The sequence below is a fragment of the Rhipicephalus microplus genome, chromosome 9 (assembly GCF_043290135.1).
Source record: "Rhipicephalus microplus isolate Deutch F79 chromosome 9, USDA_Rmic, whole genome shotgun sequence".
Taxonomy (NCBI): Eukaryota; Metazoa; Arthropoda; class Arachnida; order Ixodida; family Ixodidae; genus Rhipicephalus; species Rhipicephalus microplus.
Genome location: NC_134708.1, coordinates 120,298,312 through 120,316,752, shown reverse-complemented (window position 1 = coordinate 120,316,752; position 18,441 = coordinate 120,298,312). Strand labels below are relative to the sequence as shown.

The window sequence follows — 18,441 nt, the reverse complement described above, 5'->3', positions numbered from 1 at the left end:
ACAAAGACTCACCTGCTTGTGTGATGGCAATTCTCTTCAATGCATTTGCCATTTTTGTCAATTTGGAACTTCGAAGAAAGTGTCCTCATGCTCTCAATGTTCGGGACTATTGTCTGCCAAAGACATGTCCTTAGTATTTAGAGACTTTTAAAAGAAGAGGGACTTGCAAAGGCACGGACTAAATACAGTACTCTTGACACTTAGCACCACTGCGCTGCTCTCAAAGATTGTCCACACCGAAGGTGGCATAGCCAAAGCGCTTCCCGCTTTGGTCACGCCATCTCTTCTCTAGGTGGCAAAAGTAGAGAGAAAACAAGGTGGCGAGCAGGATTGCTTGGGTGGTGGATTTTCGCCACCCGCTGAAGCTTGACGCTTTGCCGCAGCCAATCGGAATGCCTTGTAGTGATGGCACCGTGGTGGTAATAATGTATCTTTAAGAGCAGCGTTGCCATGTACGCCTTCTTAGCTGTGCGGACAGCCAAAGGAGGCGTGTTTTCCGAACAGGGTGCGCACCCACTGCCTCGCCGCTTCAAGAAGCCCTCTTTACCGCTCCACTTTCGCTGTGAAGGAGCCTTTATTTCAATCTTCACAACTCTCTGCGCTAACAACATTGGCCAGAGTGTAATTTGTAAAAATCCGTTCTTATTCTATTGGAATGCTCTGTTGCTGTCATGCTTTGTTGCTAGCTATGACCACTTAGGATTTGTTCCCTGGGGGGGTACATGCACGGGGACAGCCCTGAAAGGCCTTTCATGAAGTTGTGATGAAATTCTCATGGTCTGCACTTGAGTGATTGTGGGCTTGTAAAAGTGAAACAAAAAAAGAAGCAGGTTATGATGTTCTCAAGACAGCACAATGGCAACATGGCATCCGTTACACCAATTTACCCATGGCATGTAATGCTGTAAAGCACAAGTACACCTCTCGCTGCTGGCATTTGTAAGCACAAAACCTGTACAGATCAAAAAGAAACACCTTAGGTGCATGTTGTCTATAGTTCGGTGTGGCATAAAACTTTCTAGTGTTATTTCAGAAATTATGAGTTTCTACACTAAGCACGTTTTGCAGACGATGCCAATATTATTGCCAAATGTGTGTCATTTGTAAACCCTGGGAAGTTTTTTAATGTACAGACACGTCAAACGTTAAAGGGAACTCCTGACTGCACAGCACATTCAGATTTCGCTATCTTACGGAAGCATAGAAGCTTATAAATGCAAGCGGCTCCTGGTAGTTGAAAGTTCTGACTCCTCTTGGCAGGCTAGTTTCGTCCATTCATGTTGTTTTCATAACCACTTGCTGTTAGAGGGCCAGCAATATTTATGGTGCACATTTGAGTGTTCTCTTTAGCAGTAGACAGTACAGAACAGTAGGGCAGTTTGCTGCCGGACGGAACAGTTAGTTGCGTGTTCTACATTCAGATCTAAGTGTTGAATAAGGCAGGATAGTGGTGTGGGAATAATTTGGACTAGCTGTCTTCTCTACAGCAAAAGAGCTTTGTTGTGCATGAGTGGCTGTGTGTGAAAGCAGCCTACATGGAACTACCAGGGTGTTGCTGCGAATCCAGGACCTGGGAGCACAGGCATATGGACTATAGGAGCATGTGCCAAAATTACAGAATTACAGTCAGTGCTGTTTAGTGTCAAGCTGTTTGTTGTTGAGAGCACTGCAGTGGCAGTGCATTTGCATCGTTGGTGCATCTTGTTTTTCCTGCATCTGTTTATACATGAGTTGCAGTTTGTATAACCAGTTTGTAAGAAGACTGCAAGCATTTGTGCCATGTCCTACTTCTGGCTTACCACAAAAACATTCAAGGCTGAAATGCCAAGTGGTTCATTCAGTAATTATTGTGCTTTTCAGTTCTCAGTGCAGTTTCTACATATTTTAAAGCATGGAATGTGTGTACAGGTTGTGTGCACCTCGCTTGTTGAGTAGTTTTTCAATAAGTTGCCATAAAAAATGTGTCCTTGCTTGTAAGTGCTTGGCTTCCTCGATATTGATGGTAAACCGAAGAGTGAACTTTTGCACTTGACTAGTGCTCATGCTAGAAATAAGGTTATGTCACGTGAGCATTTCCCAATGCCTCTCACGCAGGGATGGTGCAACTGTCATCGATTCGGAGTCGCATGCGGCAGTGTCGCTTCTGCAGCTACACGGCACTCTACCACTCGCTGCTTCAGCGTCACGAACGCATACACACGGGTGATCGTCCCTTCCAGTGTCCCAACTGCCCCAAGCGCTTTGTGCAGAAGACCCACCTGGAGACCCACCTGCGGCAGCACACGGGAGAGCGGCCACCACCCCTCCTTTGAGGAACCTCCACAGACACTCTCGTTGGAGGGGTGACACGTGCCGCCTTGTGTTCTCTTCTCTAGCTGAACTGTGGGTGCTCCCTGCAAGGTGGCCCTCAGCCTCATCAGGTTGAGCTTGCTGTGTGAATGAGTGAGATTATGTGACGCCTGTGAAACTGTTGTCGCAATCCAGGCATGCTGCTGCAGTGTTCACATTTCTCTGGAATTAAGCATTGTAACGGGCCGCAATGCAAATTGATCATGAAATCTGGCATATGCATTGCATTAAAAATAAGAGTGAATTTAATTTCTGCTGACTTAGTTGGCAGCTGATGTTGAAATTTGTAGCAAGGAACTGGGGCCCCTTTTCCGATAGTTGACGCCGCTTTGAAGCTTCTTTTTTGTCCTCTCTTGTTTAAAAAAGACCCACTAGCTCGACAAAAACTTGCAGCAGCGACGTCTGTAACTGGCAGATTTCTCTGAGAAAAAGCAAGCACATGTCAAATCCGTATTTTTAAAATAACTGGCCTCTTTTGTATGCCACCAACGCGTTTGTTTGTTGTTATCTCGGGCACAATTACAGTGTGCATAAATGTGAAAAAGTCACAAGGCAATGATGATTTTTCAGCCCATGAAATCGGCATCAGTCTTGTGTGTGCTGTGTAACTTCAATGGTTTATCTGTATGAAAATGCTGTCATCTGATTGAATTCTGTCAGCATTTGCATGTGTTGCTATATCCAGTTTTCATGTGAATTTCGTGGAGATCACTTTGTTCTATTTCAGCGTACTCAAATGTTGCAAGTCAAATGGTGCACACACAGCTCTGCCCTTTCAAGCTTCACTAAAGCCTGTATAATAAATTAGCATGCAAGTAGGGCTGGGTGTGGTCAGCAACAGATAGATACGAGAGCACGTGATTGAATGCCTTTTCAAAATTACAGTATCGTGTGACCACTGCTAGTGTGAGAATGCAGACCATGGAATTAGTTGTATGCAGTTGGGTATGCAAGTAAGTTTAGGCCCCGTCGTGGCCCCTTGACCAGAAACAAACACCAGTAAAAAGGGCAAAAACACACATCATTCGTAATCGTCATGGTCACAGCCAGCAGTCTGCATTGACAGTCGGGCAGTCAAGGCTTCAGCATGGCACTTCAGAAAAGCTAAGGAAAAACGCACCTTGTTGCATAGTGTCAGAACATTTCGCAGAACTCAGAATTGTAATGCATTTCAAAACATTTGCGTAGTTTTTCGGACATTGGGGAAATCATAGCGCTCATATGGGTGCTTCCTCACAGCTGTCTTGATCAAATGACTTTTTCTAAGTATGGTAAGTATAAATTTAAGAGCTTGTTTTGTTTGTTAAACAGAGGATTAAGGAGAAGTAACAGACAATAATGCCACGAAAAGTACAAGGAATGTTATTGGAAGTAATTGTAATGTTAATGTGAACAAAGAGAAATGGATGAAAAGATTACTTGCCACCAGCAGGACCTGCGACCTTTGGATAATACGCCCAATGCTGTCGAGCATGAAAAATGAGGGGGTAGAGGTGCTGGGCTGCACACTGTCAAAAACATCCGCAATGTTGCATGTATTAGTGCAAGATGAACTAATGCTGAATCTTTACTTGAAGCTGGTTCGCCATGACCATTCTGCTACTCAGAGCCGCCCCTGAACTTTCTGTAACACAATGACGAGAATGGTACAGAAGTGCACACATACACAAAGAAAAGGGAGATAAGTATAACTATTTATACAAAAACATAAATGTACATAGAGGGCACACAGGCCAACAGCTACTATTAACTGAGTGACTATGTGCATCTACTTGTTTTGGAGGAGTGAACAAAAAAAAAGGATGAAGACAGAAAGTAAATTCACAAGTTACAGAACTAGGGAGTATTGCAAAACTTGAAGAAAAAGATGTGCTGCAATCAAGGGGCCCACTTGTTTCACAGAGGAAAGTTACTGAGCATAGTGAGCCTATGCAACAATTGGACAAACCAACAACATAGCAGAAAAATCATTGCAACTGGGGAAATGTTGAGTTCCTGCAAAACACACGCCGAACATGGCCGAATGTCAAACATTCTTACCATATGAAATGCGTAAACAGGGGTTTCGTCGAGCCAACGTTTCGACGAGTGGACTTGTTTTTCTCAAGGCTTGAACAGAACAGAACATTCTTACTGTCATTTTAGGTGGCAGCATGTGTACTAGATTCGTGGTCATGCATACAAGAGTATGGTCAAGATTTGTGAAAAAAAAAGTGAAATGTCAGAGGTATATCAAGAGCTATGCGTGTCAGCAAATATGCCAAGTAAGTTTACTAAGTAATCGGTATGCTCAAAGAGACACAATGGAAATAATGTGTAAAGGCACTTTCGAATTGTATGTACACAAAAATTTTACCATTTCTTGTTCTCTGCAAGACTTTAGGTTTTCAAAGGTTTTTTTTTTTGTTCTTGTACATTCCAACTTGTTTTCAATAAATGCTCATTCTAGTCTAGCATCAGTTTATAATAGAAGAATCAGCTTTATAGCCCCACTGTATATACAAAGCTGCGAATATTGTCGCAGTTGGATCTCTGGATAGAATAGCATGTGGGAAAAGAATGCACAGCCAGCGGTACATGACAGTTCCTTTCAGTGACTACACTTGAAGCTAATACTAATTTATTTTATGGTACTTGCTTCATGAATATTTACACAAGTGACACCTTGATTGGGTGTTATGTGGCTCACTATATAAAGTGCTTGGGGCTCGTATAACATTTAGCCATTTACGCTGTTCTGTTGTTTATTTTCTAATTATGCTCAAGCCTCGATATAATGCAACCCAGATATAACAAAATGATGGTTATAGTGAAGTAAATGAAAAATAATCTTGCAATCGATGAAGCAGCGGGAATAAACCTTTAAAACTAATTTTTGGGATATAACAAACTTATTTTTGCATCAGATTCAACATTGTATTAACAAAGTTTGAGTGTATTCACATGAGCACGCTGAAGGGGAGGGAACTGGAAATGCTTTTTTTGTGTGAAATTTGATGTACTTTTGTTTTCTTCACTTTAGGGATGGTGTTACGTAGTCAGCTGATCACAGTGTTCCATGTATTTTTGCACGTACATGTGTTCCCATGTGTGAGAGTGCCATTGATGTGTTTGTAAGCAGTGCGTCTAATGTGAGCAATTTGTAATTCGTAAAATGGGCACATGAACAATTAGAAATGGTGGCATGATACAGTTGGGAACTTCGAATCAGTCTAGACAATTACAAAAGTGAATGAAAGTGGGCTTTTGGGTACTGCATAATGAAAAGAAAAAAAAAACAGTGCTTAAAAGACAGGGACAAGAAAGAACGACACACGACGTGCTCCTTGCAACAATTTTTATTGTGGCCAGGCAATATACAATAAAGCAGCCTCCTGTCACATGTTTAAATCCCATCGTCATGAAACAACGTAATTGATCAGTTTGAAAACAGATGAACTACCATAAACTCACTACGATGAACTAGTTGTTAACAAAATACAAGAAACTAGGTACACGGGAACTTGAAATGCCAGTTTTCTTCTTGTTAAGGGATAACAAAGCGGTGCTGATGCACACAACGCCTGTACTGACTGTTGCGTGAGCTTCAACAACTGCTTTTGTGCTTTTCTTTTTGCCTTGCCGCAGCAAAAATTGTTCCGAGTGGCGCATCATGTGTCGTTCTTTCTTGTCCCCGTACCTTAAGCTCTGTTCATTTTTTCTTTTGTTAGACAACCAGTTATAGTCAGAAAAGCAGAAATGGCATTGTTCGTGTGCCAGCGAATTTCTATATTATGCAACCTTTGCGATATTTCTTCCGGGAGACCGGCACTCTGGCATGAAATTGCAAAATCTATGTTGCAAGAGGTTGTGCTGTTTGGGCATGAAAATCAAGAACACTTTCACTTAACTCTTCTGTCATCTTAAAATAAATTGAAGTGAAGCTTGGCTTACTATCGTAGGCCATGCTTTGGTCAGGCATGGCTATTTTATCAATGCATTTCTCAGGACCAAAAGGACTGCTGACCGTGTTGCTGTCAAGACATGTTTAGAGGGGCATGATAAGAAAGAAAATTGGCTCTACTGATGTGTATATAGCGACAGCCTTCTTTTTTCTGTTGTCCATGTTCCCATGAAACTACCAATGGAGCTTTTCAAAAGCCGTGTCGTCCTCGTAACCTTCTTGCAATTCATCTGGTGCACTGTGGTTGCTCTCACTCTCATATTCTGGAGCATTTAACTCTTAAACTTCTCTGTATGCAATTTTGCTGTTTCACATGTCGGTTAAAAGAGCCCATGCTCATTCATAGCTCACTTCAGGCCGACAATATGGAAATGATGAATGCTGAAAATGATGTTGCTACCTCCCATTTCGCAGGCCACCGATGTCACATTCTTGTTTGTGCAAACTGCGTGCACAGGCAGTCTTGGCTGGTCGCTGTACAGGCTTTGGTCACGTTTGTTCAGTTGTGAGGGAGGCTGAATGAAGCATCGTGCCTGGGATACTTTTGTGGCTGAGTCTAACTCAGGAAATTCATTTACTTAAGCACTGTGCACTATTGTGTTCATTTCACTGTATCCTGCACAGGTAGTGACTGACTAATGTACTTACTGTGTTTCACATACTAATAGTTGTGAGCTCCTGTCCCCAAAGAATTCACACTGCATTCAATAATTAGAAATTCGAAAGTATTTCACTGAACTTTGCAGGGGTAGTGTAAAATGCAGGCGCACGGTGTTATCTTTGCTGTGGTTTATGATTTCTCCTTGTGTTGAGATCCACTTCTCATGAAGCACTTGTGTTTGTTTTGCTCAGAAGCACGATTTTTCTTCTTGGTTTTGAGTGAAAAACGGCCTAAATTATGACCTGTCATTATTGATGTGTTCAGGCACTTTGTGGTTTTATCTTTAGTTTCATGGTAAAGTGCAATGTCTTCATATTGTTAAAATGCTAACATAGCTTTCATCAGGTGTTAGTTACACAGTTGTAAAGCACAAGATTAAAATTTTTGTATGAGGTTTAATAAAGTCAAGTCACAGCTTGCCCAATGTTTATGTGTTATAGATAAACGTGAGACACATGAAAGCATTTTTGTGTAGAATCCAATGTTATAGGGCCACTTCACTGTGCAGGCTTAGTGACAAGTGTGCAACATACGGGTTGCTGTTTATTTCTTCGTGGTTGCTAAGCTGTGAACACTTCTGTCGTAGTTGCATTGTGCAGCTAAAGTCATCCCTGTGAACATCATCTTTCAGTGTAAATAAAAGTGCATCCAAGATCCGCGTGGCTTCCCTGCGGGATTCTCTGTTGATGAGCTGTCAACAGCCAGAACTGTCACATCACTCGCTCAACACAGGGCAGCCACTTGAGAACAAGTTTGAGTTATCTTGCCCCTAAAGTACCTCTTGTTCTTGGAGGCTTCTCATTCTGGTGATGTTTGTTGCAGCCTCTGCCGATGTGTCTGAGGTGTGAACATGAAACAGCAGTGTGGTCTCTTTCTTGTCAAGATGCCCTCCCCTCCTTTTGTGGTTGTCTGAAGTGTCTGCTGCTTGTTTCATCATCCTCTGTCATAGTTTGTGCTCACTTGCTCTGTCTAGTGGTTGTGCAGTCAGCATTATGTTGCACCCCGTTTTGCCGCTTCTTGTTTTGCTTTGCTGTGTCCATGTTTGTTTGCCTGTCCTGTGTTATTCCCCCATTGGTTGTTCTTTCTTCTGAAAAATCGCCTGTTGTGTTTGGTCTAGTGTGCCATGCATCTCTTTCCTTTTCTCTGCTTGTTCTTGCCGTCTGTTTTAGGCCTTTATAGTTGTGACATGCATGTCCTTTGTCTAATCTTATGTACGGGTCCTTGTTCAATGTTTTTTAAAAGAGACAGGGGGAAGGCAGGACACCACCCTCTTCTGTTTGCACGCCTTGTATTTTTCAGAACTAATACGAACCGTATAGTTCAGCTCTCTGCAATTCGACGAATGCAGTGTGAAGTGATAGGTCTACATATATTGAAAAGCATGCAGGTTTTTGTGCATTTACTCATTTGCTTGCGTGAAGCTTTTCAGAACAGTTTGCCCTTTTATTTTGCAAAAATATAGTAGATAGCTTTAGACTACCCCCTCCTCTTTGTGTTTCTCAAAGTATGAGTGAGCATACTAGACTAAAACTGATTAATCATTTAGCAAGTGGTAAGATTATATGAGGCAGCTCTTCTTTTGGCTCTGCAGGAATGTTATCTAAGAAAAGATGAGTGAATTGCACAGTATAATGTACTGTGACGGCATTCAAGTACATGTGTGCTCGGTGTGCAGATTTTGTGTGGCTTGAGGATTAAAATAACGCTTTCAAGTGAATATTTTGATGTCAGTGGCAGTAAGATATGATTGGGCGAAGAGAAGCAATGCACCGTCTATGTGGGCTCAGCAGTGGAAGGTTGCCTCGCTGCCTAGCACTAAGGCCCCTTTAAAGAAGCCTGTTGAGTTCCCTCTTCAAATATATTCACCAAGGCTCTGTGAAGGACTCCAACTTTTATTTTCATGACCAATCACTTTTATCTGAATCTGATGTGACAGTCCTTGGGTCAAAAAAGAGACTACTAAAACTGGTTGCCATCAAAATGTTCATTGCAGATTTCTTTGCATAAAAGTTCTGCGTCACTTAGCCATTTTACTTTGGACTTCCACTGTGGTCCATTCGAAGTGAACTGGTCATGCATGTCTTTTCAAGCCAAAGGAGTGAAAGCAATGAAGCAATAGAAGCTTGACTAAGTGAACAAGGTTAAGTAAATACATTGTCAACTTTTGATATAATGTGTATCAATTAGTAATTGGCATTGGCATTATACGGTTGTGAAATTTTTTAATGTGACAAGGAAAAGATACCAGTAAAGATATTATTTTTCTGACAGATTCGAGCCGCTTAACATATGATCTTCTAAGCACTTTTCTAAGGCCTCCGTAATAGGTCTCGTAGTGTCATGCTACTAGTGTGATGGAACAATTCTTCAAAGATATGAATCGTTCAGTGTTTTAATTGTGCAAAAGGAGATTGTGGTTGGATGGCAACTGTTCATTAGGGCAGCCTGTTGGGCGAATTGTTAATCACAGCCAGGGAATGCCAGCAGCATCAGGAGAACGCAGAAGGGATCGAGACTAGAACAGAAAAGAAGCTGGGCTATCAACGGATTTTAATTTCAATGAAAACACGAACTAGCAACAGATGTGAGCATGCATGCACTCGGCAATCTGAAAGGCCCCCTGTCACTATGAGCTAGAATTGTCATAGCGAAATTGAAGTTCTTTGTCGACCAGAAACACGGGTAGTGCACTGACACTCTTATCAGGACTAAGTGTGTGGATTGAAAATGCTTCAATAACTTCACACTGTTTTGGTGTGACGAAAAATTTGTTGAAGTGAGGGATGCAACCACACACCTTGCAGTGAATCGACAGATTTACACCTGTGCCCATTTGGAGTGAAAAATCAATTGTGTAGTCAAAATTGAGTTCAAGTGGAAAATTTTTTCAAATTCATAACAAGAAAAACCCCTCATGAAGATGAAGGATAGGTTTACTAGTGCCTGTCCCAATTTCTCTTTGACCCATTTCTTGACCCCTCATGAAGATGAAGGATAGGTTTACTAGTGCCTGTCCCAATTTCTTTTTGACCCAGTTCTTGTCTTCATGTGTGTTTTTTCATCATGATAGCAAACTGAGCACAGAACGCTGGTGTTTCCAGGCCATGGCAAGGCATGTAGGTTGTGGAATGGGGCAATACAACTACACACCACTGAAAACATGACATCATCCGTTAAGTTTTCCTTTCCGACATTTGCGCACATCACAAAGTGCCTGTTACAGCCCACTACACCTACTGTGGAAAATGAAACATTGTATGGTTGATGTTGTGCAAATGGCAAAGGGAAAAAGGGGATGCTGCTCATACCTAGTATGACATGAAGAAGTTTTATGTCTGTAGCTGAAAGAGCACCAAGTGAATTTGGCACACACATGCGGAGTACACTGTGGCTGTTAATTTATTTTTGAGACTATGCAAGCTTTTCTTTTTTTTTGGGAGGGTAGAACAGTTACCATTGTGAGTAGTTTAAACAAAAAAGGTCTTCTTGTTGCAATTTAGGTCTTTCTGGAGCTTGAGAAGATTAGAAAAAAAGGTGATTGGTAGTAATTAAAAAGTTAGGTTTCATCAAAGAGCTCCGTGAACAATGTGAAAGAATCTGTCCGCTCAAATTTAAGGTAGACAGTAAAAGCAGTGAGTGACCATTGATATTGGTAGCACTGCTGTTTTATACGCCGCCTTTGTTTCGTTCAACCTTCCTTAAAATGGCTTAGTATGCTTCAGGCATTGTCACTGTGAGCATAATTTAGAAGTCGCTGCTTTGTCCCGTGATGCACGTTTTAACAGAGAGCTTAAGGCTTGGTGCAGTGCCTTGCTGCATTGCTTTGTAAAGCGCCATTTAATGGTTAAAAGAGAAGGCACCCCGTTGTCTAAGCTCAAATTGGTTAGCACAAATCATCTGATGCAAAAAGGTTGCTCGTGTGTTTATAGCTACCATTGGCTCGTAACGTATTTATAACAATTTCGGGTGCAATGAAGGCATGCCTATGTGTAGGGCAACTTATTTGTAATGCAGTTCAGTCTCAGCACAGTCTTTGTTGACGTTGCTTTGCTTTCGGTGCCCTGCATGATTGCTGTCGCCTCGTCTCGTGTGCAGGCACTGCGGTGGCAGGCGTCAGGCGTCCGTTCCACGCACAGGGTGAGACGTTCCACTGCGACTGCTGCAAGTACACCACGCGGCACAAGTGGAACATGGTGGTGCACGTGCGCACGCACACGGGGGAGCGGCCCTTCCGGTGCGTGCTCTGCCCCAAGTCGTTCTCGCGCAAGAACGTGCTGGACGAGCACATGCACACACACACCGGCGCCCGTCCCTTCCGCTGCTCCCTCTGCCCCGTGGCGTTTGCGCACAAGAACTCGCTTGTTACGCACCTCAAGCGCCACGTGGGTGAGCGGCCCTTCGCGTGCCCCGAATGTGGTCGGGCATTCACTGGCCGCTTCTCGCTCAATCGACACCTCATGTCGCACGCACTCGCAGCACCTCCACCCTGACCGGTGTAAAGGAAGCCTCAAAGGCACGCTGCTTTATTTTTCTTTTAGATTGCACAATAGAAAAAGCACAACTTTTTGCCTAAAGAAGTCGCTTTGTAAGTGAAAGAAATGACACAATATAGAAAGTGCAGAGATTTGGGGGCACGTTAAAGAACCCCAGGTGGTGGAAATTTCCAGAGCCCTCCACTACGGCATTTCTCATAATGATATGGTGGTTTTGGGACGTTAAACCCCACATACCAACCTAGAAGTGCAGGTGCCGACACTACCTTCATATCAGACCAACTTGCTGCGACGGCGGAGATAACAACTGCATCTATCAGGACCTATAGATAGTTAATTGTCAAAATGTTTAACATGTGTTTTTCTCACGATGCAGTTGCGGGTAACTTCATGAGTTCGTACTTCATGTTTTCAATATGTATTTTTTAACATGTGAGAAGTGCAACTCCTTTAAAATATTGTTTAGAGAAAATTATGAATTTATGTCATTAGTATGGGCTAAGCATTTATAACTGCTCACATTTCAATTTTTCACTCTCATATAAATGTATTATACACACTTTCTTGATAGTTATTTGCATTCTTTAGTTTACGTGTAGTAATATGAGCCAATAATGGCCCATGATTGTGAAACATTAGTGGCCAAAAAAAATCTGTCCAAATAGATATTTTACACATTTTCGTGGTACGAAACGATGACTGTGCAACTTAGTATAAAATTGATTATATATTTAAAATCAGCACCAAAACGTAGATAAACAGCAGAAATTTTATACCTAATAAAGAAAGTTTTTATTCTAATCATATCTGACTTTAACAGTTCATATAGTACAGCATGAAAAGCCTGGGCTGCTATAATTTTCAAAAACGTGCATGACCATAACACACTTCTTAGATGGCTGGTGGAAGGCGTCTGGCCCCTACGTGTGTGCACTAGTATTGCAGCGAGAAATTTGGGTCATCATGCTTAATGTACGTGCATATACGTATACACAAAAAGTTTTAGAGGGGCGGAAGTGTTCGATTTCCCCCTCCTGGCTACACCACTCATATATGTATGCATCTAGTAAAAAAAAAAGGAGCACACAAAAAATGTAATTGCCCATGGCAGCTTCATTTTCAGCATTTTTCAGCTATCAGCTGAAATTGGTAAGTCGCATTGCTTGGTACTTTGGTTCTAAGTGCATTGCACTTCTGTCATGAGGCTTGGCTTGTTACATAGAGTTAATATACAGCCTTCAGAGGAGAAGCTCCCCATAGGGCGCATGCATTAGAACCTATAATGCCTCGGGCGCTGGTGTGATGAAAAGATACTCGGCTTTTGTGTGGTCTGCCTTGCCTCCAGTGCATGCTGCAATCACCCTTGGCATTTTAACTGTTTTGTGGCTCTCTTTTTCCTTGCACTTAGAAACTATCATGTAAGGTTAAGTTGTTGGCTTACAGCAGCAAAAAAAAACACGGTCAATGATGAGACACTACGATTCAGACAACGCACGAGCAAGCCGGTGCTTCAGCCGCACTGTCGACCTCAAATATTGACGCAGTTCAAGAATGGTGGTGCCACTTAGTAAGCAAAGCTCTGAACACTTCTTTCTACGCACAGTAAATTGCATAAATGACCATTGCATTTTTTCTAAAAGTAGTTGATACTAGAAACATGACACAACTTCCATTCGTTTATAATGTGTGAACATGCTTGTTTATCATGTATACTGCGAAAATTTGAGTGTTTTAACCTGCTGTATTTAGCTTTTCCCTGAAGTATTACAATGGAAAGATTGACACTGTTTCACGATGTCAGCACTTTGGTAGTTATAGCTATCCTTACCCAGCTTTTTGTCTGCAGTCTGTTATATTAACTCTACGGCTTGTCATCCATCCCTGCTTCTTGTGTGGTGTGATCACGCCCGGAATAATGCACTTAATAAAGGCGATAACAAGGCTAGCAATGCTCAAAAATAGGTTGACATGAATCAACAATTTACAAACTAATATAGCAGAAATATCCAAGAAGTATTTGGAATAATTAATTAAAAAACTTGCGGCTGACTTCGGGGTTGAGTAAGAGAGGACGTAGCCGCATTGGTACATCTGACAAAGGAGAAACGACCTAACAGGACTCACTGCTGACAACATTTGTTGCAACAAGCAGGAAGTCAACAATCAAGGGCTGCAAAAAGTGGTGCACGTGTCGCACGCTGAGTCTGCCAATCTGCCTAACAAGGTAATGCTGGGGAAGCCCTGCACGTTTGTCTCAAACATTGGCATCGTTCAGAGTTCGGTAAATCAAGCAGTGCGTGCTGTATGTGAACAGGAATTGCCAGACGCCTATGCTATGCACTTCCTCGGGTTTCGCAGTAGCAGAGATGCCATACATATTTCAAGATTTGTTGTGTTCAGGAACTTAAAATACAAATTTAAACTGTGCGAAGAGGACTACACCACGTGTACAGTACGTGCGCAGTTCTCTGTGGGTGCATGCATTCTATGTTTCTAACATGCTGTCTTCTTCACGTTGCTCAAACATGTCTTCAAAATCAATGAATTGACTGGCACAACGGCGTGCATTACTTCAGGAGTTTCACCATATTTCAGTGATGGGATATATTTAACTTAGCTAACTTTGTGGCCGCCATGATGTTCGAAGCATAGAGAGCGTCACACTGCTCATGACTTGTAGCAAGCTCTGCCAGTTTGACTCTTTAGTTGAAACCAAGAAAGGTTCACATTAATTATGGCTCAGAAGACAAATCATGACAGATTTCATCACTGGTATAGTAGGACAAACAATAAAAGTTTGTATGATGGCACTCTGGGAGTTATCATTTGGCAAAGTGTTAATAAATAAGGGTGCAGCTCTTAAGTGCCTATTTCATGGCATTATTGGTATTGTTGACAGAAGTGCAACTGAGTGAAATATTGCTGCCAAGAGGACTCTGCCATTCCTGGCCATAAAGTTATTGTCACATTCGAGTGTCCCTGATGTTCTCTAGCTTGTATTCCCCAAAATCAAAACGCCTGAAAAGCTGTGCTCAAATGTCGCCTTACAAAGTGTCATAATCATGAGGGACATTTTCTGTTGGCCATTGTCTCTTGTAGTATAGTATAATGTAGTCATTGAGCATCATTGTGCAAGTGTTCAAATAACTGGGGGTGCTCCTTTTAAGGAGCTAGTGCTTTTATTTCACTAAGAAGCACCATTCACCATACTCGTGTGAAATTATATTTTCTTTTTGTCATTTAACTTATACTGTTATTTCCTGTGGTGAACGGTGCTTGCTGACCATGTTTGTTGAGCACTTACTTGTTAGCTTTTCCATGGAAATTTACTCTAAAGCTGTATATATTCGCATTCTTCAGTGTGAATGTAAGTATGGAGGCCTGAATTCTCAACTGAGCATTTACTGTAAAGGTGCTTTTAACATAACACTGGCAGGATTTGTCTCAGATTTGTCTCTACTTTGTGGGATGCTTGTAGCACTTGATTATACTCATAGTTACATCTATTTTTTCTGTTGCATCATGTATTCATGCCACTGATGTGCTTATGAAACTGTATTTTACTGTCGTGAATTTCTGATAATAAAGCTTGGTTAACCACTTAGGTGTCAGCAAACACATGCGTCTCACTTTGCCTGCATGAAAATCTTGCTCTTCATCGCCTGTCGCTATTAGCACCCTGCAATGTTGCTGGTATCTTACCCAAGTCCCAAAAGAAAAATCTCGCCATGGAAAGAGGGGGTAGTGCTAGATTGCTGTTGAAATTGTTTTCTATGTTTTGGAAAGCTTCTAAACTTGATTCTCACTCAGATAAAAAGATTGGTAATTCCAATTTCCTGATAAACTTCTCTTTTTCTGGTTTTCTGAAAGGTTTATACTAACTACCAGTCCCTTCAATTTATTGCGCAGTAACCAGACGGATAAATACAGCGAAACACTATCCTCTGCAAAATTATCACAGTGCCTAATTGTGCATTGAAATATATTGCTTGATGGCATATACTATCTGCACTGGAAAGCTATTCTACAATGCGATAATATATACCTCATGAAAAAAGTGTACGAGCATATTCAAGGACGGCATCAGCACTTCGCAATTTTAACAGCAAAAATTAGAAAAACTAAATTGCCGAAATAGTTGGTGCATGCGGTCAAGTGAGCTTTAGAGGACAGACACCAGCACTGTGAAGGTTCATGATGGGCGAATCTGCTGTCGCTCAATGAGGCGAAGATGTCTCTCTACACTGTTTGAGAATAAAGCCCCTTGATCTTGAAAAAATACCGCCATTCACTGTACTCGCCACCACGCTCTCTCCCTCCTCACCCCCCTTCGCGTCCTCCCGGTCTCCGACACTTTTTCTGCACGATGATTGGTCTCCTTCGCGGCCGGATTTCGCGCTTTGCTTGTGTTCTTATTTTTTGCTCGTGCCATTTTTCACCGACGCTCCGCGTAACGAACGTAGCGCATTTTCTTTTCTGTGCTTTGTGTGGGCGCTATGCAGTGCTGTTGCGCCTATGACTGCAACAACCACAGTGAAAATAATTACGCACTTTTTATTATACCCCAGGCTAAAAGAGATGGCTTGCACAAGCAGCAGTGGCTGCACAACATCGGCCGAAGAAACTTCGATTGAAGAACAGTTTTATTTCATTGTGAGCTAAGACACTTTTCTTATTGCCCGTATCAAAGAATCGCCGAATGCTAGATCCGTTTGAAATATTGTTTGGGCCTGCTCATCAACATACATGTCTTTTAGGTGCGAAGCTCCTTACCCCGTGGGTCGTATGTCCTGCGTCGTCGTAGTAGTCAATTGGGAGGAAGCCTCCATCGTCTGTTCATGCTTCCGTGCATCCGTGCCTCCGTCCGTCCATGCGTCTGTCCGTCCGCACGCTTCACTTCACTCGTCATCATGTGCCTCGTGGATATGCTGTGACTTTTTTCTTAGCTATTTGTGAGTTGCTTCAAACTGGAATTGTCATCAATATGCTGAATTCCTTTGTTAGCAACAAAAAGAAAGTTGAATCAATTAACGTTTTTATACAAAGTTATGTCAGGGAAAGTTTCATTCAGCCAGCCACTGCTAGGAATACCCACCGTAAACGTGATCGATCCTTGGCACCCATATTTGCAAGAACCTACAAAACAGTTATTTTCCCAGAACAGTTGATGACTGGAATTCACTGCCTCATGAGATTTTTTTCGGCTGCAATATCTGCTATGTCGCTGTAAAGTTATCTACTTGGAGTTGAGTGTGCAAATGTGTTATAAATTTTGGTGCTGTTTCGCGGACATGTGAGCATATAGATATGTGTTTCTTTTTCTTTTTTTTTTTTTTTTTTTGCTGTAACGAATCACTTGATGTTTCTCATGCCCCTCCTGCCCGGACCAAAACGCTGGTCTGCAGTATGTCTAAATAAATAAATAAAAAATATTCAGCTCAAACTTCATCATATCGCACCCACCTCGGCAATCGTCCAAAATGTGCTACTGCGTCTGTTTTCGCTGCGAACAATTACGTGGGATCACACAGCTTCTCGATTGCGCTTTTTGTGACTTTTAGGAATCGTTTACGAGAACGTTTGTTGGAGAAAATGAATGAATGAAAGAATAGAGATGACACAAATTGGTGCTTGTTCCTGTTAGAACATTTATTTATTTTTTGTATTTTTTCGGTGGGGAGGTTAACACGCAAACATCATGAAAGAGATGCGGTTCATCGAAAGAAGGAAACAACACGGAGGCGCAACAAAAAAAAAAGCTATGGCACAGTGATAGCGAAACAGAGCCATTTTCTAGGAAAACATGGCTGCAATTGTTTTGGCCACGCTTGCATGTTTTTCATTCACCAATAAGAGACTATATTACATTTTATACCAGTGTCACATATGTGTACTTCTGACCGAGATCAGTTAGTCCAGATAGAATTTTTTGGTCGTTATCGACGCGCAGATCATGATTACCTTAAAGAGTTTCTCATCTCACAGGTAACCCGATCGTATATGTAGTTTCTCTGACAACAACGTCAAAACACAGTACTAATTGATCACTTTATTATGTGTTTCTGTTATTGTGGTAGACGAGTCACTGTTTGTGACACTTAATCCTATTGACACTGCTCAAAGGCCTTCTCCAGTTTGGAGACCACTGCGCAAGGCTACTGCCATGCCGAGTAGATGAACACATGGCTAAACGATCCACCATCCACAAAGGCGCTGTATCTATGTCGTATACTGGCGCACAAGCACAAAAAAAAAATATATACGAACGCTGACGGACATGCCACAAGCAGAACTATAGCAGATGCAAGCGCACAATATGTTATTATGGGGAAGAAAAACATCCGCATCAAGAAACTCCCCATAAAATCTTTTATTTAATTAGCATGCCCGACTAATTTGACCTTTGGCAGAAGCTAGTCTTTTAATAAACGGTTGCATTAGTGCTCTTAGTTTTATTATCACTTTTTAGAAAAATTTTAGCACTACTGTGGCGCGCAAGATGCTGCAAATAACTTGCCTCCATTGAATTCTGTGGCACGCCCTTGCGAGCACCGGTGAAAAATGGCGCTGCGCGCCGCGCGTACGGCAAGCGGGCGAGTATGGATGGATGGATGAATGGACGTGGCTGTACCTTTTAGATTGGGCGGCGGCTAACGCCACCTAGCCGTAATACTTAGTGAACTAACCATTAGATTTATCTTTTTTTCCCTTTAAATAGTGAGGTTGAGGATTCCTACTTTGCAGTGAAGGGTTTAATTTTCACTCGTGCCTTGACTTTAGCCACCAATCAGATAACCTCCTTCTAGTTAAGTCTACCCGCTTAAAGTCTATTTTGCCCTCCCTGTCCCTAAACCCCAGTGCTTTGAAAAACTCTGCGCCATCATCTTGAACTATATAGTGAAGCCCTTTACAGAACATTATCAAGTGTTCGGCAGTTTCTTCTTCCTCTCCACACGCACTGCATACTGTGTCTACCCCTTCGTATTTGGCCCAAT

General features: G+C 42.0%; 1 protein-coding gene across 2 annotated transcripts in view; it reads left to right on the top strand.

Moving 5' to 3' along the window:
* Positions 1-16,739, top strand: part of LOC142772135 (uncharacterized) — a 94,635-nt gene extending 77,896 nt beyond the window's left edge. The window contains exons 3-4 of one of the 2 annotated variants that reach the window (XR_012886285.1): positions 2,095-16,099; positions 16,204-16,739. The gene's annotated coding sequence lies outside the window, so the exon portion shown is untranslated. Of the gene's footprint in view, positions 1-2,094; positions 16,100-16,203 lie in introns of those variants that run through there. The other variant, XR_012886283.1, reaches the window with a different exon arrangement.
* The last annotated feature ends 1,702 nt before the right edge of the window (positions 16,740-18,441 follow it).